Raw genomic sequence first — 26,164 nt, 5'->3', positions numbered from 1 at the left:
GTAGGACGCAGGTCTAAAGAGACTAAAAATAATGAATACAGATGAAAGGAGGAGATACTGATAATTTTTGAGTTCTATAACTTATTTTTAACAGAAACAACTTCTTTGAAAGGAAATAATATTTAGTAAAACCTTTCAGATTAAACCTATTAATGGCAGTAAAATTGAATTATATAAATTCTATTAATGTAGCAGAAGCTTCCCAGCTGAATCTCTCCCTGATATTGTGGAAAACTGCTCATTTTCACAATCACTTTCTGTAAGGGAATTGTTAAAATTGGTTTAACTCTGTTAAGTCAGATAACTGAGATTACCAGTTTTTAAGCTACAAAAAAATAAATAGAAAAATTATGATACTCAGTCCTGTATCTTATGATGTAAAAGAACACCTAGGCAAGATGTTTAATGTCCATAAGCAAAAGCATTTTTGCAAGTCATGTCCAAACAAAGTACCTGACAAAAAGTAGGCACCCAACAATGTTTTCTTAACTAAATTGACTAGAGCTTTTTAATTTTTCTAATTGTATGTTAAAGAAGTTATTCATTTGACCTCTGATCTGCTCCTGTTCTTTCTTGACCCTGTAATTTTGTCTTGAAATTTTAATTTAGGAGAAGAAAGAGCATTGGCTTTTTTAAAAAAGGGAATATCTAATATTTAGTGAGGAGAATTACTATTTGATTAAATTTAAGCTTGACCTGGGGGTAAGGTGATCTGCATGGAAATGGGCTGGAATGTAGAATCACAACCAAGATGATTTCCCAATAGAAATTCCTGCTTGCTGTAAAGAGACCGAGGTCAAAGGCTCAATCTTCAAGCCTACTCTGCTCTTACTAGGTCTGTGTTGCTGGACATGTCACTAAACTTTAAGTTTCAGTTTCTCTGAGCTACTTAACCCAGAGAGGTTTTGTGAAAATAGAGTGGTGTTTGTAAAGTGCTTAATGCAATGCCCAAAATAAATTAATAATGTTATCCTCTATTGTTTGTAAGAAGAATCAAAATTAATTTTAGCTACCAATCTACTTGGCATCCCACCTGCAAAATTTAACCTAAGGCCATGAGGTGTTGTTCTTTGGCACTATTATATACAGGCTCAGTGGAGTGGATGTATCACTGTCAGACGCAGTGGAGGACATACGGTGAGTCTTGACAGAGACTATGACGGTGCTGGGCCACAGTGGGCACTGCCAGGTTTAGGAGACTTTTACAAAGGGGATACAAATGGCTTGGATGATAAATAGGCAAAATACTTTGTCTACCTTTGTTTTTTTTTTGGGCGGGGGGGACAGGCAGCGACTTTATTTGGGAAAAGACACTTGAATTGGCTGTCGGTTGGGGGCATGGACAAGAAGGGGTACCCAGGGCAGTAGACTCCCCCTAAGGGTGGGCTGGGGACCGGGGCTGAGCCTTAGGCGGGTCTCTCGTACGCGAGGCCCCCTGCACAGCTCCTTCCCCCAAAGGCTTCATGGGGCCACAAGAGCAAGGAGGCTGGGAGGGCCCGCGCTGGCTGTTCACCTGGGCAGGACGTCAGACGACTCAGACACCCCCTTCCCATCGCGAGTCTCCATCTTCTTCACAGCCACGGCCTTGGAGGAGCTGCTGCGGCTGAAGGAACCCAGGGCCAAAGCCGGACTGGAAGGGGCTTGGCCGCGGTTGGGGCCGGGGCTTGTGGGGCCCGTAGGCCAAGGCCAGGCCCCCGGAGTGGCCGCTGGTGGTCTTCGTGTGGATGCTCGCGTTCTGCATCCCAGACCCGCCCTCCGGCAGCGGGCGGTGGCGGTCCCGACGTCCAGGGCAGCCTGACGCTCAGGAGCTCCCGGGACTGGCGCAGCTGCCGGGCCGTGTCCTGCTGGTCCCGCTGCGGGGCGGCCTCCGGCTCCGCCCGGCCCGGCCACCTGGCACTGGCGTCCTTGATGGCCAGGTCCCCGCGCGGCTCGGCGTGGGCGATGGCAGGCTCCAGGGCAGCCCTCTGGTGTTTGAGGGCCTCGATCTCAGCCTGGAGGCGGCTGATGCTCCGGTTCATCTCGGAAATAGTCTTCGTGCGGCGGCGGTCATCCCCGTGCTTCCCGGCCAAGGTCTGCAGCTCCTCGTACTTGATCTGGTGCATGGTCTCGGCCTCCGCCCGGCTGCGGTGGGCGATGTCCTCGCACTGGCCTTGACCTCGGCGGTGATGCGGTCCAGGTCCAGGGAGCGGCTGTTGTCCCTGGACGGCACCGCGGACGGTCCGAGATCTGGGACTGCAGCTCCTGGGTCTCCTCTTCCTACAGCTGCCCTAAGGAGTTGATCTCGCCGGTCAGCCCTTCCAGGCGGGCCTCCAGTTCCATCTTGTGCATGTAAGCTTCATCCACGTCCTTCTTGATGAGGACAAATTCATCCTCCATGTCTCCACGCAATTTCACCTCATCCTCCTATTTATTCTTGAAGTCCTCCATGAGCCCCTGCAGGTTGCCAAGCTCCACTTCCAGCTTCAGCTTCTCCTGCCCCGGGGTGTCCAGCTGCCTCCGGAGGCTGTTGATGTAGCTCTCAAACATGTTGTCTATGTTGCTCCGAGCCGTTTTCTGCTGCTGCAGGAGGCCCCACTTGGCCTCCAGGATTTTGTTCTGCTGCTCCAGGTGTCTGACCTTGTCGATGAAGGAGGCAAACTTGTTGTTGAGGCTCTTGATCTGCTCCTTCTCCTGGGTGCACACCGCCTGGATGTTGGGGCGCTTCAGGGGGCTCCGCAGGCTCTGGTTCACTGACACGGCTGTGATGCCCCCGCCCCACGGCCCGGGCCTGCTGTAGCCCCTGACCACACTCATGCTGCTGTTCAGGCCACCCCGGAAGAAGCTGCCCACCCAGGAGAAGGCATATGAGCGGCTGCTGAAGGCCGGGGGGCTGGAGGTGGACACCTTGTAGGACTTCTGGGTCAGTCACCCTGATGGACATGGTGGAGGCTGGACTGAAGGCGAGGAGGCAGAACCTGACAGAGGTTCCAGAAGGAGCGCCAGGAGCCCCTTCTAGGTGGGCTACCTTTGGTTTTATACTTGTACCTAACATGATGCATATGTATATTCTTTTTGGGTAAATAATTTGCCATTTGACTCTACAAACACCTATCAGTCTGATAACAGTGTTTTTCGTAGCTTCCCCGTATTTTAACCAGATTAGCTTTGCCTTCCAGGGCAGAGAACAGGCATGGAGGCATATGTGATAGAACATGCACAGAGTGGGGCTTTTTTTTTCAGATCATCGGAATGTGGAGGCCGAGAAAAATCAAGGCCATTCCACCTCAAGTTTAGCATTAGCACAAGTACAGCCATCTTAGGCCCCTGTGAATAAGAGCTGAACTTTAAGGGGAAAAACTGCAGAATGTCCTCAGTGTCCTCAGCAGGTAATCCCATATCAGAAAGACAACAGAGCTCAGAATTGCCCTCGGCAGAGAATCCCGCATCAGAAAGATAACAGAGCCCACGCCCATGGTAGAAAGTCCCATATTAGAATGAGAACAGACTGTATCCTTTGCTGTGCAAAAGCTTCTTATCTTGATGAAATCCCAATAGTTCATTTTTGCTTTTGTTTCTTTTGCTTTCGTGGATGTATCTTGCAAGAAGTTACTGTGGCTGAGTTCAAAAAGGGTGTTGCCTGTGTTCTCCTCTAGGATTTTGATGGAATCTTGTCTCACATTTAGATCTTTCATCCATTTTGAATTTACCTTTGTGTATGGTGAAAGAGAGTGGTCTAGTTTCATTCTTCGGCATGTGGATGTCCATTTTTCCCAGCACGATTTATTGAAGAGACTGTCTTTCTTCCAGTGGATAGTCTTTCCTCCTTTATCGAATATTAGTTGACCATAAAGTTCAGGGTCCACTTCTGGATTCTCTATTCTGTTCCATTGATCTCTGTGTCTGTTTTTGTGCCAGTACCACACTGTCTTGATGACCACAGCTTTGTAGTACAACCTGAAATCTGGCATTGTGATGCCCCCAGCTATGGTTTTCTTTTTTAAAATTCCCCTGGCTATTCGGGGTCATTTCTGATTCCACACAAATCTTAAAACAATTTGTTCTAACTCTCTGAAGAAAGTCCATGGTATTTTTATAGGGATACAGTCAACAAAACTAAAAGACAACCTGCAGAATGGGAGAAGATATTTGCAAATGACGTATCAGATAAAGGGCTAGTTTCCAAGATCTATAAAGCACTTATTAAACTCAACACCAAAGAAACAAACAATCCAATCATGAAATGGGCAAAAGACAGAAATTTCACAGAGGAAGACATAGACATGGCCAACATGCACGTGAGAAAATGCTCCACATCACTTGCCATCAGGGAAATACAAATCAAACCCACAATGAGATCCCACCTCCCACCAGTGAGAATGGGGGAAATTAACAAGGCAGGAAACCACAAATGTTGGAGAGGATGTGGAGAAAGGGGAACGCTCTTACTTGTTGGTGGGAATGTGAACTGGTGCAGCCACTCTGGGAAACTGTGTGGAGGTTCCTCAAAGAGTTAAAAATAGACCTGCCCTATGACCCCACAATTGCACTGCTGGGGATTTACCCCAAAGATTCAGATGCAATGAAACGCGGGGACACCTGCACCCCAATGTTTATAGCAGCAATGTCCACAATAGCCAAACTGTGGAAGGAGCCTCGGTGTCCATCGAAAGATGAATGGATAAAGAAGATGTGGTTTATGTATACAATGGAATATTACTCAGCCATTAGAAATGACAAATACCCACCATTTACTTCAACATGGATGGAACTGGAGGGTATTATGCTGAGTGAAATAAGTCAATCGGAGAAGGACAAACATTATATGTTCTCATTCATTTGGGGAATATAAATAATAGTGAAAGGGAATAGAAGGGAAGGGAGAAGAAATGGGTAGGAAATATCAGAAAGGGAGACAGAACATGGAAGACTCCAAACTCTGGGAAAGGAACTAGGGGTGGTGGAAGGGGAGGAGGGCGGGGGGTGGGGGTGACTGGGTGACGGGCACTGAGGGGGACACTTGACAGGATGAGCACTGGGTGTTATTCTGTATGTTGGCAAATTTAACACCAATAAAAATAAATTTATTATTAAAAAAAAAAAAAGAAGAAGAATGAGAACAGAGCTCAATGCCCTTAAGCACCATATCAGAATGTAAACAGAAGTTGAGAAATTCCTCCACCCCTTCTGAAAATCCCCTAGACCACCTCTGAAAATCCCCTAGACCAACCTATATTAAAAACCAGCTGTAACCTACTTTGGGGTCCAAGTCCCTGCTCCGCTGTGTCGGGTATACTTGGACCCAAGCTCGAGCTTGCTAATAAACCCTCCTGCGCTTGTATCCGTGTCAGTTCCTTGGTGGTTTCTCGGATTCGCAATCTTGGGCACAACAGGACCAAGGTTTCATACTTTAAGGTACTGTGATATATTTGGTTTCTGGAAACACAGTGGATTGAAGTAGTTAAGTGAATAATTTTATACAGGTAGTGTGGAGCTTAGAGATTTAATCACCTCTTTTTAGTCACTCCTTAAGTGTCTGTTAGTCAACATTTAGTAAGAACTTCATGTGTGGGACCTTGTACTATCGTGGAAAGATGCTGTAGATCGAGGGATGTAGAACTCAGAATCTGTTTCTATAGAAAGAAAACTACCTGGGCTTTTTTTTTTTTTTTTTTTTTACCAATTATTATTATTATTATTATTATTATTATTATTATTATTTTATTAAAGTAGAGTTGACACACAATGTTACATTAGTTATAGGTAAAATTACCTGGTGGCTATATTTTCTTCTTTCAATAATGATGATCTTTATTTTTTGTTAATTCTTCTTCTGTATTTCTGTAGTAATCTAGAATAACAGCATTATCAGCCATGTATTTCTCATTCTGTGAGCAATTTTTGTAAGTAAAGTCAATGAGAAAAGTCAGAAAAGCTAGGGAGTGTCTCAAAGAGAGGAAAGAGGCTGTTATCACCAAGAGAGGAGAAACAAGTAGTAGCACAAGTAAAACACAGAGGTAGCATGGCTTATGGAGGAAGGCCTAGCTGGTTCTTGTTTATTTCTCCAACTCTGATAGGGGACAAAGTGTTTTCTTTACAACTCTATATCCATATAAGTTGCCCACATTTTCCAACCCTTTGTTCTGGGATGTCGAAAGTGGTGGCACTTGGTTGGCATTATTGTTCACAGGAGTTGGTACAGTGGAACTCTATGCTCTAGGACAGCTTAAGTCCCTACTGCTTTTTCCCTGGTTCTTCCAAGCAAAGATTATGATTCATGAACCCCTTCCAGGGACATGGTTGTTTTCTCTGCTTCCTCTTCAGTTTGAGTCACACACAGCAACAACCCCTCTCTCTGCACATACCTTCTATGCACCACCTTTCTTAGCCTCATCTAACCTTTGTAGGAAAAAACAAAAAACAAACAAACAAACAAAAACCCAAAACCTCATTCTCTGTATACATTTGAAATATTCTTTGAGTATTCTTTTTTTCAATTGCTTGTTATGGGGAAAGGTGACAGAAATATGTGAACAAGCTGAGGAGGAAAATATATAAAGAAGCTGAGAAGAAATATATTAACATGCAGAATAATGCTTTGATATATTTTTACAACATAAAGCTAATCCACAAGATGCCCCACATCATGTTGCATTGGAGATGGACTGGAAAGTTGACTTCTTTCTTTGTATTTTTATATGCTGTCAATCCTTACACACACACACACACACACTCACACACATCATTCCCTCTCCTCTCTACACAATGGTGACTATCATGATCCTCCTTGACAATAATTGGCAAATCAGAATGATACAACCTACTGCACCCTAGAATATCTCACCTAACCTATGCTAAAGCCTGTTCATTTGGGGATCCCTGAGTGGCTCAGCAGTTTAGTGCCTGCCTTCAGTCCAAGGTGATCCTGGAGTCCTGGGATCGAGTCTTGTGATCAAGGGCCGGGGTCGAGTCCCGCATGGGGCTCCCTGCATGGAGCCTGCTTCTCTCTCTACCCGTGTCTCTGCCTCTATCTCTCTCTGTGTGTCTCTCATGAATGAATAAATAAAATCTTAAAAAAAAAAAAAAAGCCTCTCCATTTGACTCTACCAGTCTCCAGTTTTGCTTTTAGTTCAACATTCTCCATACTGTAGACTGGGTGTTTCTCAAAATCTATCAAGTCATTCTCTGTTTAAAATCTCTCAGTGGGGCAACCTGGGTGGCTCAGCAGTTTAACGCTGACTTCAGCCCAGGGCGTGATCCTGGAGACTCAGGATAGAGTCCCACATCAGGCTCCCTGCATGGAGCCTGCTTCTCCCTCTCTCTGTGTCTCTGCCTCTCTTTCTCTCTCTCTTCTCTCTCTCTCTCTCTGTCTGTCTCTCTCTCATGAATAAATAAATAAAATCTTCAAAAAATAAAATAAAATAAAATAAATCTAACAATGTTCCCAGACAAGTTGGAGGAATAGGGAACAGATGTACCCTCCTGACTGAAATAATAATAGAAAAAATGAAACAATACTTTTTTAAGACTTTAGACACTAGGTAAAAGGAGGCATAAAACCTAATAGGTGAGAAACAAATAGGGTGAGCCCTACAATTGCAATTACAAGCTTACTGCCTTGAAAGTTTTTCTGGGTCACAACGCGGGCAGGGAGAACCTAAGTGTAGCTCAGCAGACTTCCTGTGCTAAGGAGACAAAGCTGAGGGAGATCATAATGGTTAGAGTACAGAGGACAGAGTACCGGAGAGTAGAGAGCACAGAAGGAGAGCTCCAGAGATATGCAGAGAATCCTTCTCAAGTATTCATCTGAGTAGTGACCAGCATGTGCTGGTAGAGAAACTACCTGAGGCCAGGGCACCTTGGTGGCTCAGTGGTTGAGCATCTGCCTTTGGCTCAGGTCGTGATCCCAGGGTTCTGGGATTGAGTCCTTCAACAGGCTCCCCATGGGAAGCCTGCTTCTCCCTCTGCCTATGTCTCTGCCTCTCTCTCTCTCTCTGTCCCTCATGAGTAAAGAAATAAAATCTCTGTCCCTCATGAGTAAAGAAATAAAAAGGAAAAAACAACAACAACAACCACCTGAGGCCAAGCAAAGAACTACTCAGAAGAATCAGGGAATAAGTAGTTGGAGCTCATATGGGGTCAGAAATAGTACCATTTTCTACCAGTCAATCTGGAAAAACTAATAATTCATGAAGCATTGTGTAGAATAATCACAAGGTTCTTCCTCAGTAGCAGTGAATAATTAGACCTAGACTCAACACCCCTCTGAATTGGCCTAACAAATGATAAAAGAAAGAACAAAACTATAGTTTAACCAAATCCCAGAACAAAGCTCAAGAATATTTATAGGGATATAAACATATCCAGCATCCAGCAAGATCAAATTCACAACTTCCAGCATACAATAAAGAGTTACCATACATGCAAAGAAGCAGGAAAATGTGATCCATAGTGAGGAGAAAAACCAATCAACTGAAATGGAACCTGAACTGACACCAACATTAAAATTAACAAAGGATATTAGAAAGGTAATTATAACTGCATTCTATATATTAAAGAAGCCAGAGGGAAGGTTGAATATGTTAAGTAGAGCCATGAAACATATTTTTAAAAGACCCAAATAGAACTTCTTTCTAGACATGAAAACCACAATGTCAGAGATGAAAAATACACTAGATGGAATTAATGGCAAAACACATGTTGCAGAAGAAAAGTAATGAACCCAAAGACAGAGCAATAGAAATTATTTAAAAATGAAACAAAAAAAAGGACAATCAAAAGAAATGTATAAAGCTGCAGGACAACTTCAAGTGACCAAATATACACGCAATTGAACTCTGAATGAGAGGATAGAGGGAATGAGACTGAAACATATCTGAAGAAACAGTGCCGAATATTTTCCCAAACTTGATTAAAACTATAAACCAATGGATCTAAAACTTTAACAAATGGCAAACATATGACACATTAAGAAAACTACACCAAGACACATCACTAAATTTCTTATAAGATCTTAAAAGCACATGAAATATTTGAGGAAATGCAAATTGAAGCCATAGTAAGATATCACTACATACCTGTCAGAACAGCTAAAATTAAAAAGACTGATCATACGAAATGTTGGTGAGAATTTGAAAGAGCTGGAATTCTTGTACACTGCTGGTGGGGTGACATAATAATTTAATCTCTGAAAAGCAGTTCAGTCCTCCCTCCTTGGACTTCTCCTATGTAGCACATATTTCAATTTATTATAACTACCTATTTCTTTTCCTGTAAACCTCCTCAGTATCTCCATATAGCCAGGTTATCACATCTGTCTTATTTACCATCATATCCCCAGCAATTAATACTATGTCTGGCATAGTAGAAACTTGAAAAATATTTGATGAATGAATGAGTGAAGGGACTGATGAATGAGGGAATGATATGTTTGTAATGGGGTCAAATGTCTCAGGACACTGGTGGTGGTGATCCAAGACTGAGTCTCTGAAATCTCCACACAGGAGCTTCATTGGGGAGTATCCTTGGGATCCATACTCGTAAGGAAACAAAGAAGCTGGAATGGACAGAAAGAGGCTGAACTGTGATACATTTGCAGCTGTAGCCTCTGCTAATCCCATGAGGCACTCTGGATGTGGGATGGACATTCTAGGTGCCCAAAGAGAGGCAAGGGATCTGGAATTCCATCATCTCATGTCTACTGTTCTGTGGATGAGGTGAAACCCTGAATGAGGCAGCTCATTTATGTAGAAGTTCCATAGAAGGCTCAGGTGTAAGCCCTCGGCCTCTAACATGCCCAGCAGCTGGGGGATGAGTGTTGAATCTTGGAAGGAGATCTAGGCCATGGATGGATACACCACATAAAGTGATGAGGCAATGCATTTCAACATGAGGCAGAAGCTTCATGTTTGCTTATGAGGGCAAGCCTCATGATGGCTTAGGAATCCAGTGAATAAAATATCATATTCTGAAACTTTTTCCTTAAATGAAGTGCCACTCTCAGAACTCTTTGTAATATGCAGTGAAGAAAGCATTGTACTAACCTTTTCAACTAATAAAGATAAATTAAAAGTGTCAAACAACTTGTGATCTAGAGTCTTCTGGTAGAAATAAATATGTGATTTAGAGAAGAAGAGAAGAAAATGTGAAAGACAGCTGTCTGGCTAAGAGGAATGGCTTTCAACTGCTATAGATTTTTGTAACTATGCAAGTAAATTTCAAAAGGTAAAATATCTGAGGCTAAGACAGTATATTTTTCTCCTTTCTCAGAGTCCATTGGGAGCTTCAGCTCTCTTCAGTTACATCAAATTTACTTCATAGGAAAGAGATGATTTGTTCTACCAGTTTCCACATCCTTCTGTTTAAAACACACACACACACAACTTTTTTCACAGTTTAGAGAAAAATTTGCTCCATAAATTATTTTCAGATTTTTTTCTGTAATTGAAGCTGAATTTCTCACAGATGGTGATAAAATAACCCTTTCAAAATCTCTTCTTCTAAAAGGGGATGCAAGAACACTGTTACCAGTGAAATGGTTTCTATTTATTTTATTCTGGTTTCATCTCCTTCTGCTACTCAATTCTCAATCTGGCCTTTACATGGAGAACAGAGGATATAACATATAATGCCAGAAGGACAAAGGGTGTTAATCAAATTTTCCTTCTGATTAAGACAGAAAATCCTAAATCAATATCTAACTTTTTAAAAATGAAAGACAATTTTCAGTAAGACTTGAACAATAGCTTGATTTGTTTAAAACACTTACACTGATTTAAAATCTAATAGGATATTGCAAGGTTGAGAATTAGTCTCTGAAAACCCTTGTTTAAATCCTGGCTTTCCTGCTTATTAATTTTGTGACTTTGGGCAAATAAAGAAGAAAATAATAGTACCTGTTTTATTAGGTTTCTTCAGAATGAAATTTGCTACTACACATAGAAATAAATTTAACTATTATTACACTATAGAGAAAATCCATGTAGGAATGACAAGGAAATCAAGCCTACTTTTTTCCCTTTTCTTCACTCTAGAACTAGAGTTGAGATAGTTTCAGAACTCAGAATGCCAAGTAGCCATAGGACCGAGAAAAAGTTAACTACTCTTACACTTGTGTCATGAGTTCTCTTTCAATAGCACTTGGGATTCTCCCCTTTAAGAACTCCTCTCACTCTTCTTTTTCCTTCATTGGTTAGTATTATCTGGAGCATTTTCTTAACTTGGGCAGAGGTATCTGCCAGTGTCTTCTCACTGGATCTTAAAAACTTGATACCTAAAGTGAAGACCATCGACACCCTCTATGCTTCCTGAAACTGCAGATAAGTCTTGAACACACTCAAGACATGTGAAATCAGAATCTAAATTTTAACAAGATCCCAGTTGGGTTATGTACACATTAAAGGTTGAGAAGCATGTGACATAATACAGACTCAGCAGAAGATCATAGAATACATGTTATTTAGAAAAAAATTTTGTTCTTTTTACTCTTTTCTTTCTTTTTTTTTTTTTTTTTTTAATTTATGATAGTCACAGAGAGAAAGAGAGGCAGAGACATAGGCAGAGGGCGAAGCAGGCTCCATGCACCGGGAGCCTGATGTGGGATTCGATCCTGGGTCTCCAGGATCGCGCCCTGGGCCAAAGGCAGGCGCCAAACCGCTGCGCCACCCAGGGATCCCCTTTTTACTCTTTTCATTGAGTTTATTTTCCAAGATTTGTTTGATTGATTGATTGATTTGGCCTCAAAACTAAACATAGAAAAAAGGAATTGAAGTTAGGAGCCAGAGAAGGTAAAGAAACTCTTGAAATATGTTATCCATTCCTGGACTCTGGATGCTTGGTAATACATAGTAGGCCTTTGGCCTTGTCCTCTGCACAAACATCTCTAGGAGCCCCAGTGAGGTGTTAGCTGGCAGATGATATAGTGACTCACAGTTCCAGACAAGAGAGGCAGAACCATTCTTTTTTCTCATTAAGGTATATCAAGAATATATTTAACAATAAACCATTTTGCTGTATTTCATGACAAAAAAATTACTGCTCTTATTATTAATGAAACAGACATCAGTATTTCATTGTTCTCCTCATGGTATCAGTGGGTGGTAAGAGATAAGAGTTTGTCTCAAAATCATATTTAATTATTCCTGAGCTCTCTCTTTTATTTCATTATTTTTAATTCTCAATTCCTTTGCCATTTAAGAAAATGAAGCAATCCAACACCTGCATTCTCCAACACCACTATTCAAGTGGCTTGTGTAAACTTTATCATATGTAAATTCTGAGCTTCTAAAGAATACCAATGTCTGAAGAGAGAATGAGGTCAATCCAACTTGGGTCAGGTGCCTGGTTCTGATCTAATCAGTTATAGTCTGAAAGTAGGGGATATACGGCATGAATAAAAATGAGAGGGGTCCACTTCTGTGGGCAGGGTGGGAGTTTCTAAAGTGATAGGACTGGAAAGATATTCAGTAGACCCTCTATACCATCCATCTATCAATATAGATCATCCTAAATGGATTTGTTATCAACAACCATTTTGTTAACTATTTTTATCAAATGGAGGATAAAAATGAATCCATGTTGTGAGCACTATAACAAGCATGATGGAACATGTCAAAGCTATATTTGTATTTATATCCGTAATATTTTTTCTGTGAAGGCATTTCTGCTTTGTATGTGTAGCAGGGCAATCATAGAAACTCTTTCTCCCCCACCTAAGTAATCATTGTACCTTTTGGCCACCTCATGTCCTTCTGCAGCTCACTAGTTGCTATGTGAACATTTCCACTACTCAAGAAAGATTTCCCAAAGTATCCTGCTCTGATGGCTCAGGGATGCATCAGATCCTTCAAAATGTTTGTGGCTGTTTCTTTTCCAAATGACTATATTGGAGAATACCACATTTGTCCCATATTGGGACATTTTAACAGACTAGACTTCCTTTTTAGAAGTTTTTTTGCCAGATTGCTGACATTCTTACATAAAAATGATTTCTCTAAATATCTTGGAAATTAAAGCATGCCTGATTTTTAGGTACCCACAGGCCTGCTCTCCTAGGGTTAGAAAAAATGCTCTCACATCTCTCTCCCTCACTTTTTGATTAATGACAAAGACTGGCCAAAAAGCTGGCTGTATTTAGGGGTTGAAGCCATCAGCTATGGAACCAGTGACTGACATCAACAGGAATCAGAGATGCAACAACCTTGGTCAGTAAGATCCAGTGGTTATGACAAGGGTACCTTCAGACTCTGCAGATAGCTCAGTCAGTGCTACAGAAATCTCATCTGAAGACAGTTTCCAGGCTTGAAACAGCCCACAGGGACCCTCAAATCTGCCTCTTCTCAGGATCCCTGCTCCTACTTAGAATGCAGTGTCATTGTTTGTCCATTCACTTACTTATTTACCATATCAGGGAACATACATAGAAAGATATCAGTGGTCATAACAGGTGAGTAAGGAGAGAGAGAATAACCCCTAGGATATATTCTCCCCATACCCCCCAACTGCTCCATGAGTTTAGAAGCCAGTGCTCTAAAATGATACCATGGTTACATATGCTAATTTACAAGGATTGATCATATAATCTGGCTGATAAATCATGAAGGCAATCAGAGCAAGAGATCCTAAGGAACTCCAGTATCTCTATTTGTCATCTGAATGACCAGTTTGGTATTATATATGATAAATTTAAGACTGCTACTGATAGCTGAGATCTTTGTTCAAATATAGATTCCTGGGCCAGGAGCTTCTGAATCTGCAGTATCAGGAATGAGGCCCAAGCATCTATATTTATTGCAAAGCTCCCAAGGTGATTCTTATGCAGCCAGACCTACAAATGTCCTCTGACTGAAGTTTAGGAATGAGAATGAAATTAATATAGTTAATTTAGGCTGGCAGAGGGGGAAATCAGTCAAACCAGTTGTTGAATTGAAGTTTGTACATAAAGAGATACATTGATTTAATGAATTTCCTTTTTTAAAATCATCAGTTTTGTTTGTACCATATAAACAAAAAGGAGCACTTTTCCCCTCCCTAAATGAAAGCAAGATAAGAGGCAAATTTGGGCAGTAGAATTACAAATGTTAACATATGAGAAACACTAAGAATTGTGTTTTAAAGTGATTTTTTAAAATGATTCTTCTGCTCCTCCTTTCTGCCCATTATATCTAAATAAAGATAAGATTTACTTTATGTCTGTCTTGCTGAAACATAATGATAACTTGCCTGAATAAGCAAAAGACTCTAAGATTAGTGGCCAGTGACATTAATCTTTACAGCAAGCTGCCCACCCCACCAAACTTTCAGGTTGTTGAAGGAGCAATGTCACAGCTTTGGATACTTTGGAAGAGGTGTTGTCAGGGGTTAAGGAGAACTAAGGCAGCCAACCACCTATAAGTCAGGAGCATCCTTGTATCTCAATCTTACCTTTCAAATTCAAAATGTCCAGGTTTTCTCCAGGGAGATTTTTTTTAAAGATATTTACTTATTTATTTATTTATTTACTTACTTACTTACTTACTTAACTTATGATAGAGAAATAGAGAGAGAGGCAGAGACACAGGCAGAGGGAGAAGCAGGCTCCATGCCAGGAGTCCAACACGGGACTCAATCCCGGGACTCCAAGATCACGCCCTGGGCCAAAGGCAGGCACCAAACTGCTGAGCCACCCAGGGATTCCCATCCAGGGAGATATTTTACTTAACCATATTACCTAGGAAGTCAAGGAAGCATGGAGGTAAAAAGCAAGGAGGCAAAGGATGAAAGCGAATCTCTCTCTCTTCTCTGTCACTCTGGGGCCTCTACAGCATGGGAGCCCTCCCCACTTGTGAAAGATTATCCCTTAGGACTGGGATGGAAGGAGTCCTTAGAGAAAGCCACAATGATGATTATGAGTTTACGCTTGGAAGCATATATATGTTTGGGATCCATGAGGTGTCAAAAGAGAAGTGGTTTCAGTAGGGCTTCTCAGGAAGAGTTCACAATATTATAAGCTGGAGTGGGGACTGAAATATTGCAAACAAGATGCTAAATTATAAGAATTTTATCAAATAAGGATTATCACTGGCTCACTATGAATATTACTGCTACTGATTCCACCACCACTAATACTGGCTACCACTTGCTGAGAGACAATTGTCTACTAAGCAAGGTGTCAGGGGCCAAGAATTTCCCCCAAAACTAGAAAATAAAGTTTTATATAAAACTAGAAAATTAAGTTTTATGCTAAGGGCTTTATATAAAACTAGAATATTAAGTTTTATGGTAAGGGTAAACTCATCAGTGGTTCCTCATATAGCTAGTGGAGGAGTTTGGATTTGAACCCAGATCCAACTTGACTCCAAAAACTGAACTCTTGCTCACCATGCATTACTGTTTTTCAAATATAATGATATAGTAAACATTATAATTTACAGAACTCTCACGAAGGACCAAGCTCCTCGCATCTATCATTCTTAGCCTTATCACAACTCTATTATATAGGCATTATTTCTGTTTTTCCAGAGAAGTAAATTAAAACTCAGAAATTAAATAACTCATTCAAGGTTATATAGTTTTTAATTTGCAGAAATAGGATTTTCATATAGGTCAATCTGACTCGTCTTTTCTTCTGCACAGTATAGGTATGCTGGAAGCAGTGATGGGTGTTGGACTGCTTGCTCTGGAAAGCATGTTTCATAAAAAAAGTTTCAGAATTAACATAAAATTCATTAAAAAGAAAAACAGTCGTCTTTCTGTCTTGTCTTTTTGCATCTATTTATGGCCATTTCAAAAAATGAGTTTTACTCATTTGTCCTCTAGGATTAACTCTTCTATTTATGTTAGGAGTTGAAAGCACACTAGTGATAGAAGAGAAAAAATAAGAGGCTTTTTTTGTTTATTTAACCACAAAAAGGCCAATTTTGTCTTAGAGATATTTAAGCCTCCAAATGACTCCCTTCATGTGCTGGAAATATTAATTCCTGTAGAGGAAAATTTAATAGTCATGTCTGGGGGGATGATGTAGGGTTTTTATTGGAATATGTCAATCTCCCCTTAGTTTCATGGAAACTCAAAGCAAGGGAAACACCAGAGAGAGAAACTGTATGGTAGTCCACCATATGGGTTTCAACCTATGGAAACCCAGAGCATAAACTGGACGCAAATACTACACGAAATCCTAAAAAAGAATAAAATCATTATTGTCAAGCAAGCATGAATTTTACTTTTTCCCTTATAGAATTAATTTCATGCTCTGCATCCCCATTAACAAACCAACACATGTGTCTACCAAAGTGGTGTGTAAGTTATCTGCTCCTTCTACATTCATTACAGTAAGGAAGAAATCTGTAGGAAGTCTTTGCAAACTTGTTCAAAAAGTTAAGTTGTTGGGTAATTCCAACAGTTTAGAGATATCTGCCATCAGATAAGCAGAAGACCATCTGCAGCTCAGTAAATGTGTGGTGAGTGAATTCCGGAGTGATTCTGGGTGAGATTTGCAGGCTGTTCAGTATATATCACCGTCACAGCTGTAATAGTATTTTTTTTCTGTTACAGCAACTCCTTGTTTTTATATATTCATAGGGTTTATGTCAAGAAAGAAAATGTTCTTCCTTCCAATAGCTTCTGATTGACCTATCTTGTCAGCACATCCTGCTTTCTTGAGATATAAAAAAAAGTTTTGTAAATTTTAAAAAAATAATAATTTTTGTTTCCCAACCCTACTGAAAAAGAAGAAATAGAAATTCTTGGCTCTGCTAAGTTTGTTGCCCTGATTATCAAATCCACACTTCCCATTCCTGTTAACAAAATGACAAACTCGGTAAGGAGATTGCCTAGCAGCTTCTGTTTTGTCCTGGAGATCCTAAACTCCTAGGAAAAAAAAAAAACCCAAAAAGCAAAAATGCTGCAGCTTCAAATTCAGTTAGGGCTGGCTTAGCTTCAGATTTGGTAAATAATTGCATTTCTACATTAGTATTTTTTTTCTCTCTCTCCCTTCATTCCTCCCTTCCTCTACATTATGTGTGAACATATGTGTATGTTTGTGTGTATATCTATTGGGTATGGAGGAGGGAGCTATTAATTTAAAAAAAAAAAACACATCAAAACATACCCTTACTGCTGCCTATAATGAGCTTTTGAGAAGCAATAGTTCATTTTATCACTTTGGAAAAATACGTCGGTTTCCAAGATGGTACAGTATATAATATAGAGCAGTATATTAAAATATAGTGGGGTTTCCTGTTTTAAAATATGGAGCACATTATTCTAGTTTTGAAATTAACCAGTAGTGTTCCCTGACATATGTCACACATACACACACGTAAAAGAGCAAGTGCGTCCAACACCTCCAAATGTTACTATCTGTAGAATAAGGAGGTTGGGTTATTGTTAACAGCTTGAGTAGAATCACTTATTGTTCAAAAGTAATGATTCCCCAACCCACTTCTTTGGGAGGAACATATTTCTTCTCTCTGTGACTTACTTCAGCCAATGGAATGTGGAAGAAGTAACCATCTGAGATCCAACAGCCAGGGTTCTGATCCTGAGCTTTAAGAAACATTGCATATTTTTATTCACATATCTGGAATCTTCCAAACTCTGTCATCAGAAGAATGCCCCAAGATATCTGAGGACCTAGATGAGACTCATAAAGCAGACAGACTTGGGTTGATCCATAATCTGATGCAAATTGGCAGTCTCACAGCTCATCAAGTGAGGCAAAACCATGCCAGGTGACCTATTAACATGAGAAATGATTGTGATTTTATGCTACAAAGTTTTACGGTGTTTTGTTACACAATATTTAGAATGACAATAGGGGAGAAATGTATCAGCGGAGTTTGTAGCATCAATATTCTGTGATTCTATGATTTATTCCTGATTATGCCTATCAACCACTTATTAATCTTAAAGAGATATAAGGTATACACCTGAATAATAATATGATTTCTTGGTAACTTTCAGCTTTTTTGTTTTTCATGTATTTTTCTGTGTATGCTACCATGGTATAGGCTTAAGTGAGTAATTTAATATTAATAAACCACTTTCTCTGACAAGCACACATTAGGGAGTCAGATGAGAAGTTATTTTCAGATGAGTACCCTCAACTCTAAAACTTTCTACATCATGTTCTGACAAAATTACTTGACTTCTTTAAAGGAGTGGTACAAAGCTTATTTAAATATCTATTCCCCACCCCCACCCCGACCTAGGGTAGACATAAAGGACTTGGAAATTTTGACAAATGTACCAATAGCCTATGAAAAATCTTAGTAGTGATTAGAATGGACATATCAGCATCATATCTTTTGCTAGTTTATTTTATGCATTGAGGGGGCTGTTGCAGCAGATGATTTTAATATGAGTGGCTCTCTGGATGATCACCTAGGGGATGTTGACCCTAAGAATCCATCTTTTGATGTTTCTGTGGAGAGAAATGAACATACAAGATAATAAACTCAACATTGTCATCAGTAAAGCTAATTGAGTGGTAATCCCTCAACAATGCTGAGAAACTCTTAAATTCCTGCCTTTAAATGTTAACTCCTTCTATTCACAGATCACTTCTCACATTGCAACAAAAAGCAGCTCTTAGAGCCCTGGATTTCTACTTGCCTCAAGGAATTAATTTAGCTGCTCTCTTTATTAGCATACTTGGTACACTTCATTACCTCAGAGACCTTGCTGAAAATGTGACCCTCTGTAACTGTTGTTGCCTTCTTTGTGAATTGAAAGCTAACCAAGCTTAGAGCTAGATTAAGTGGCATGGAAATTTAAGAAGACAGCTGGTGCTCTACTCCCAAATGGAAATACTACACTCAGATCTAATATTTCATTCTTATGCGGTAGAGATATATTAGGGCCCAAGAGAAACAACACAACAAGATTCTTTCAAGCATCAATAATTTCCTTCTCTTACTGTTTAGTCATTGGAAACTTGGCCTTATATCACCATTGGCCATTATGATAGAAAGGACAAGAAGAAAAATCCTCTCTTCTCTCTTTCTCTTTCTCTCCACCCTCCCGATCCCCCCACGCTGCCCCCATGACTGTCTTCCCCGCCCCCACCACACCCTTGTATCTGCATGTATCTACCTAGAGATATGGAGAGAGGCATATCTTGCTTATTTTCTGACATTGGGAAATCTTCCTTTAAAAATCAGACCAAGCTGTTGTGAATTGAAAATCAGATTTTTCTTTTATTAGCGCTGTAGTAGCAAAAACGCTTTATAGTCACTCATTGGTTACTTCTTTGCAGCCTGATTATGCTGTGCAGGAAAATAAATTCTTTAAGATTCATCCTCCATGAGCCAAAACCACAGATGACTTTTAAAATAACAGAAATTAGCACAAATAAGAGTGTACTTTCATAGTGGCTATTTTAAATATTCATGAAAAGGCTGCTAATTTACTTTTGACTACTCTCCACATTTTCTGACATGGATATTTTCTGTCTAAATACATATTTTACTCCTCAAGAAAGAGAATGGGCAGTGGAAGGGAAATAACATTATTGCCTATCTACACGAAACCCTTTGCTATGAGAACAAGGTAAAATTTTCTCATTAAATTTTTTAAAGTTTGGCATTGCTGTCTACCAGGATACTAATTATATGCTCCCATTATTATACAGTCTGCAAATGCACAAATAATTTGGATACTTTTTAATCCAGCCATATTTTGTCCCTTTAAACAGATTGGAATGATGATATTATTTCTTTATTATTTCAAGAAGGAAGAAACAGTTTTAGGTATCCTGCTCAAAGCCACAGAATATTTAGTGATCAAGTCAGGCTTAATATGGTTTCTAGATGTCCCCAAACATACTTGGTTACTTCTTGATACCTTTATTATTTATTATTATTATCTAATCAATGTTTGTCTTCTCTACTGGAGACACAATGAAGTCAGCTATTATCTAAGATCATAATAAATCCAATACATAGCAGAATTTTGTATATATATATATGTATATATATATACATATATATATATATACAATGTATTTAAAATGTGTAAATCTCCATCTTCTGCTAATCTCAGGCCTCTTGCCATTTGTGTATTTGCTTAATAAAACTAGATAACCAGGAGCAATGTTCACAAACAAATATAAACCAACCTGAAAGAATGAAAGCCCACAATTTGATGTTTTTCCTGGGAATTCTAGCAGAGCTGGTGCTTTTCTCCATTTGTAGTGCATTGATATCTGTTATTTGAAGACGACCCTATCTTTATGGAAGTATGTATTGTATTACCCATTGCTACATTTTTCTTCTTGGCTTTACAAACTTGTGACACATAAACTCACTCAGTTTCCTTGGAAGAGCCAAATCCATATGATCACTACATTCTCTCCTGCATCTCTCAAAGTGTATATATAAGATGAGAACAGCTTTCCTCTGTCCTCCATACTACTCACGGCCCAGCTAATGTTTCTGATGACTAGGTTTTACCCAGATAACCTTTTGAGACCTTCACTCACTTTGTCTGTCAAATGGCTTCTTTTGGCAATCAAATAGCAATCTTCCTGGTGGAAGCATTGATATTGAGACAAGCTAACTAACTTTGCCAACATTAGACACCTACCAAGCTACAATCAAATTTTGGTTTATCTTATATTTCATAGGCTTAGCACTTGCTTATTATTCATGAAATGAAGGTGATAATAGTACTTGATTCTGAGCATAGCCACAAGGATTATATTCAGACAGGTCAAGCTCTGAGTACAATGTCTTGCAAAGTATAAGCTAAATAAAATAGATTTCAGCTATAGATAACTCTATAGTTCATGTGCAATGATTGACCTTGATATAGGACAGCAATCTTGAGGTGAAAAAGGGGACATTTCATACTAGACGGGGATTGTTAACTCCATTTTGTAGTCAAAGAATTCCTCCAGAAACTACAGTATCAGTTCTTATTCACCAATTATTTGATTATTTTTATCCTCCCCCACCCCTCTGATTTCAGCTGGAACTAATGCTGGTGTCATGTCTACACTTAGAATAACTTCAGGTAACTGAAGCCTCCACAATAAATTCACTTAAAAACAAAAGAGGTGTCACTATTTTCTTGTGCTCTTCTGACCAAAAGTAAATTGTATTTGGAGTTGCTGACATAATAGATAGACCAGAAATGTGGTTTTATCAGTGGCTTTTTCATCGAAGTAGCCTGAGAAGGGTGAAGAACTATTCTTTAGGAACTGACAAGAGTCTGGTTAGGAAACCGGACAAAAGGGAAGCATGATGTCAAAGATGTCAAATACTCAGATTTAGGAGATAGAAGAAGAAAGAATTTTACTATTTAAAAAAATTTTTTTAGGTTTTATTTATTTATTCATGAAAGACACACAGAGAGAGACACAAGCAGATGGAGAAGCAGGCTCCCCGAAAAGGAGCCCAATGCGGAACTCAATCCCAGGACTCCGGGATTACACCCTGAGTCAAAAGCAGACGCTCAACCACTGAGCCACCCAGGTGTCCCAAGAAAGATATTTAAAGAAAATTTGGATTTTTTCCTAAAAACTAGGAGTAACATCATTAGTTCTGAATCCATCATAGGGCTAGTTTTGACAAGTGAGTCAGAATGGAGATAGAGGAGACAAGTAATGAGAAAGAAAGGGAGAGGAAAGGGAACATAGGAGAAAGGAAGGGAAGGCAGAGAAATTAATAAAGATAAAGGAGAGAGAATCACACCAGCAGAAGCACACCAAGACCACCAACCAATTGCCTTAGTTTACCAGCCTTCACTTAAGGACACAACCTTTTACAATTATCTCAAGGAGAGTATTGTCTTCTCTTATCACAAACATGATAGAAGAAAAATCAAGGGAGAATGTGAGTGGTGGCAATGGCAGAATTTGGAAAAGAGCCATAAATGATGGGATAAATTGTTCTGTGTCATGAAACCAGAAGAGTCGGTGGCAAAAGTGGTGATGATTTTTCCCCTTTGCCACATGATTGTGCTCTCTGGCTACAAAAAAAAAATAACAGTAGAGGTAGTTTTGCTATTATTCAGGAAAGGCTTTGGTCTTTAAGAGAATATTGTATTTATGTATGACCTCAAAAGAGTCAAAACAATCTAATCTTCATTCCCTCATTTCATCTTCACTAAATAACTGTGAAATAATTGAAGAGGTCTCATCACTTGTCCTTTGTTAAAAATTAAAAAATAGTGAGACAAAAGATTGTTAAGTGCTAATTGACCCATGAACTATTTAGGAGTATGTTGTTTAATTTCCAGATAAATGGGTGGTTTTTCCTAGCTATCTTACTTATATTAATTCATAATTTGATTGTTATGATCAAAGAATACATTTCATATGATTTTGATAATTTTAAATTTATTGAAATGTGTTATGATCTAACTTGATAAATCATATGAACCTGAAGAGAATGTGTATTCTTAGTGTCTGGGTCTAGTGTTCTGAAATAATTACATTTAAGCAATGTACTACTTTATATGTAGGTGTTCTATCAATTGCCAATGGACAATTATTACAATATCTTGCTATAACTTTGGAGTTACAAGGTTCTTCCTTTAGTTTTATACATTTTTGATTCATTTATCTTAAAATTCTGTAAGTAGACACATATACACTTAAAATTGTTATGTCTTACTGATACGTTGTTTCTTTTTCCATTATGAAACATCCCTCTTTTTCTTAATACCATTTGTCATGAAAACCACATATTAAAATAGCCACCCCACAGTCTTTGTATGCCTCCTGTTTGCATGGTATATCTTTTTCCATTTATTTGTTTTCACCTTTCCACTTATCTCTTTATATTTAAAGTTATCTTTATCTATGTCTTTATATTTAAAATGTATCTTTCTAGATAGCATATACAGTCTTGCTGTTTTACCTACTTATCAATCTCTGCCTTTTAACTAGAGTGTTTAGACCTTTGCTCTTCAGTTTTGTCAAAATTTAAAACTTACTATTCTTTGAAAGACATCAAAGAAATCAAAAGGCAAGCCACAGACTGAGAGAAAATATTTTCTATATAAAGTTGAACCTTGAATATGATTTTGAACTGTGTGGTCGACTTACATGTAGATTTTTTCCTAATAAATACAGTACAGAACTATAAATTTATTTTCATTAGGATTTTCTTAATGACATTTTCTTTTCTCTAGCTTACCTTATTGTAATAATACACTATATAATATATATGACATACAAGAGACATATGTCTCTTAATTAACAGTTAGCCATAATGCTTCCAGCCAACAGTAGGTTATTAGTAGTTACATTTTGGGGGGAGTCAAAGTTATACATGGAATTTGACTGCTTGGGGGTTAGCACCCTAACTCGTACATTGTTCGAGGATCAAGTATATATACATTTCACTAATGCTTTGAGAATATGTAAAGGACTCTTACAACCCAGTAATAAGACAAATGATCCAATCAGTAAGGAGGCAAACAGTTTTTAACAGACAAGATTTTAACAGAGAACATATATAAATGACAAGGCACTACACATAAAGTTTCTCATTAGTCACTAGGTAAATGCAAAGTAAAACCATAGTGAGATACCACTCTATACCCACTAGAATGTCTAAAATTAGAAAGATTGACAATACCCAGTGTTGGTAAAAATGTGAACAATTGGAACTCTCGTATTGCTGATGAGAAGGTAAAATATAACAACCACCTTGCAAAATCGTTTTGCAGTTATTCATATAGTTAAATATGTATTTGCCTACCATATGACCCAGCTATTCCATTCTTAGGTTTTTATGTAAGAAAAAAGAAATCTGTACCAACACAAATACTTGTACATGAATATTCATAGAACCATTATTTATAATAGCTGAAAACTGAAAATAGCTCAAATTTCCATAGACATAGGCCTGGGAAAAACAAATTGTGACATATCTGTAAAATGGAATATTTTACATCATAAAAAGGAATGTAATAGTGATCTATATATATGTATGACAATATGAATGAGTCTCAAAAATCTTATGCTGAGGAGAAACCTGACTGAAAAGAATATGAACACTAAAATGTCCTTCTTATGACATTCTAGAAAAGCTAGAGCTAATCATTATGACAAAAGACACATCAGTGGTTCCTAGGGCTAAAGGTGAGTGTGGGGGCTTGGTTAGCAAAGAAATTTGACTGTAGGAGGGCAGGATAGAAGTTTTTGAGTAATAAATAGTCTCTATCTTCATTGTGGCAGGAGTTACACAAATATGTACATTATTCTAAATGCATTTAACCGTACATTTGAAATGGGTACACTTTATTTCATGTAAATTACATCACTGTAAAGTTGATTTAAAAAAAAAAAAAGCTAATAAATAAATAAATAAATAAATAATAAATAAATAAAAGCTGCCACTGGAGAGAGAGGGAAAAAATTTGACCCATCCAACCAATCTACTCTCTATATGAACCTGAGATTTATTTTTAAAATATAAGAATTGTTTTATGTTTAAAATTTGTCAGTGACTCCTCATAGCCCTTGGGATAAAGTGCAAACATTTTAACATAGAATACAGGGCAATTAATATCTGGCCCTCCTCTTTAGTGCTCAAGTGTCATTTTTGGAAAATCTGCGGATCTCACCCTGATTCTCCAGATTAACTTTCATTCTCTAAACATGCTGTTTTACATTCAAGCTGTTGTGGATGCTGCTCCATCCACCCAGAGGTCATTCCCCTCTTAGGCCAATGCTGAATATTATTTTCTTCCCTCTTTGAGCACTGAACTAGAGTACGTGACCCACAGTAGGTTCTCAATGATGTTGAAGAAATGAAAACCTAAAAAGTGGTTTTGTTTTTTTCTCAGAAAATTCACTGGAAACATTATAATTCCCTGGTATGAATTTTAGCCTTTCAACCTTTTAGCTCAACCAGAAATATAGTATTCTGAAAAATAAAACCATTAATACCATAATCTCTCTTTTAATCCAAGGTTTAGGAACATTTTCCAAGCATAATCCTATTAGTGGGAACAAGAGTCAGAGCCTTGACTCTTATGAATATCTCTAACTTAGATAGTGAGTAATACCCCTAGAAAAAGACTTGGAATGTTCTTCCATCTGGAGTGGAGGGGAGAAGAGTAAAGTAGTTTGCATCAGAATCTGAGTAATCTTCAAATCACTTATAAGGTTTGCAGAGAACTTTCATGGAGTTACCTTAATCAATAGTTAGAAACAGCGTTGTGATACAGCTAGCCAAGAATTAACCCATTTGCATAAAAGTATTCAAAGACCCAAAGGGTTAAATGATTTTTGTGTGTGTACATGCCAGAAGACCTAAAACTAGAATTCTGGTCTCCTGACTTCCTAATTCTATGTGATTTGCTAACAATCACAGAGAAGAAATTGTATTAGTAATTTAGGAGGGAACTGATGTAGTTCATGTGCCTTTGAACCATCCTCATGTAGTTTCTTGGGGGAGAGACGGTCTAACCCCATGATAGAGAAACTGACAAAATATGGTGATGAGAGTGATGTTTTCCTCACTACTTACTAGCTGAGTTGCCTTGGACAAGTCACCCACATTCCTTAAATATCAACTTCCTCCTAAGTAAATTGAGAAAATAATAGTAGAGATGCCATACAGTCATTGTGGGAATTCACATAGTAGATGTAAATCAACCACTAAAACACATATTACATACTAAATGCTCAATTAAAGTTAGTTGTTTTAATTATAATTTCTGGTGAGGGAGCCCTTACACTGACCTCTGCAGAATGATGGCCAGGAAATGAAGCTGTAGCAGAGATCATTTTCTTTATTTGAGCGCATTGAGGGCTCGGACATTGAAGCTGTGGGTACCAGCTGTGATCAATAGATCCACAGGTGATAAAATCTCAGATCGGGACCTGCAATGGAAGAAAACTCCTAGCAGGACAATTCATTGTGAATGCAAAAATAGAGCTCAAAAAGTTCTTCTGAAAGAATTAAGTAGTGCTTTTGCAATTGGCTTTTGTGATATCTTTGCACATGGCCTCTGTTCTCACTACCTAAATGCCACCAGATTGTTGACATTTCCTTGTCGTTTTCTTTGTTCCACAACTAATGTAGAAAAAATAATACAGAAAACAGTCCCTTTATCTCTCTACCTGTATATAAAATTAATTTTTGGAAATATGATCTTCCTCTCACATTTATGTATTTCAAAAAGAGAGATTCACCAGTGACTTCTTAGTCACTAAACCCAAGGACCTTTCCTTGTATCTCCTGTCTCTCTG

General features: G+C 38.8%; 1 pseudogene; it reads right to left on the bottom strand.

Annotated features, from left to right (window-relative positions):
• Window positions 1-1,509: 1,509 nt before the first annotated feature.
• Window positions 1,510-3,031, bottom strand: LOC121474939 (annotated as a pseudogene).
• Between the last annotated feature and the right edge of the window lie 23,133 nt (window positions 3,032-26,164).

The sequence above is a fragment of the Vulpes lagopus genome, chromosome 13, assembly GCF_018345385.1.
Source record: "Vulpes lagopus strain Blue_001 chromosome 13, ASM1834538v1, whole genome shotgun sequence".
Taxonomy (NCBI): Eukaryota; Metazoa; Chordata; class Mammalia; order Carnivora; family Canidae; genus Vulpes; species Vulpes lagopus.
Note: the sequence above shows the minus strand (reverse complement) of the source record. Positions and strands in the feature narration are given on the sequence as shown.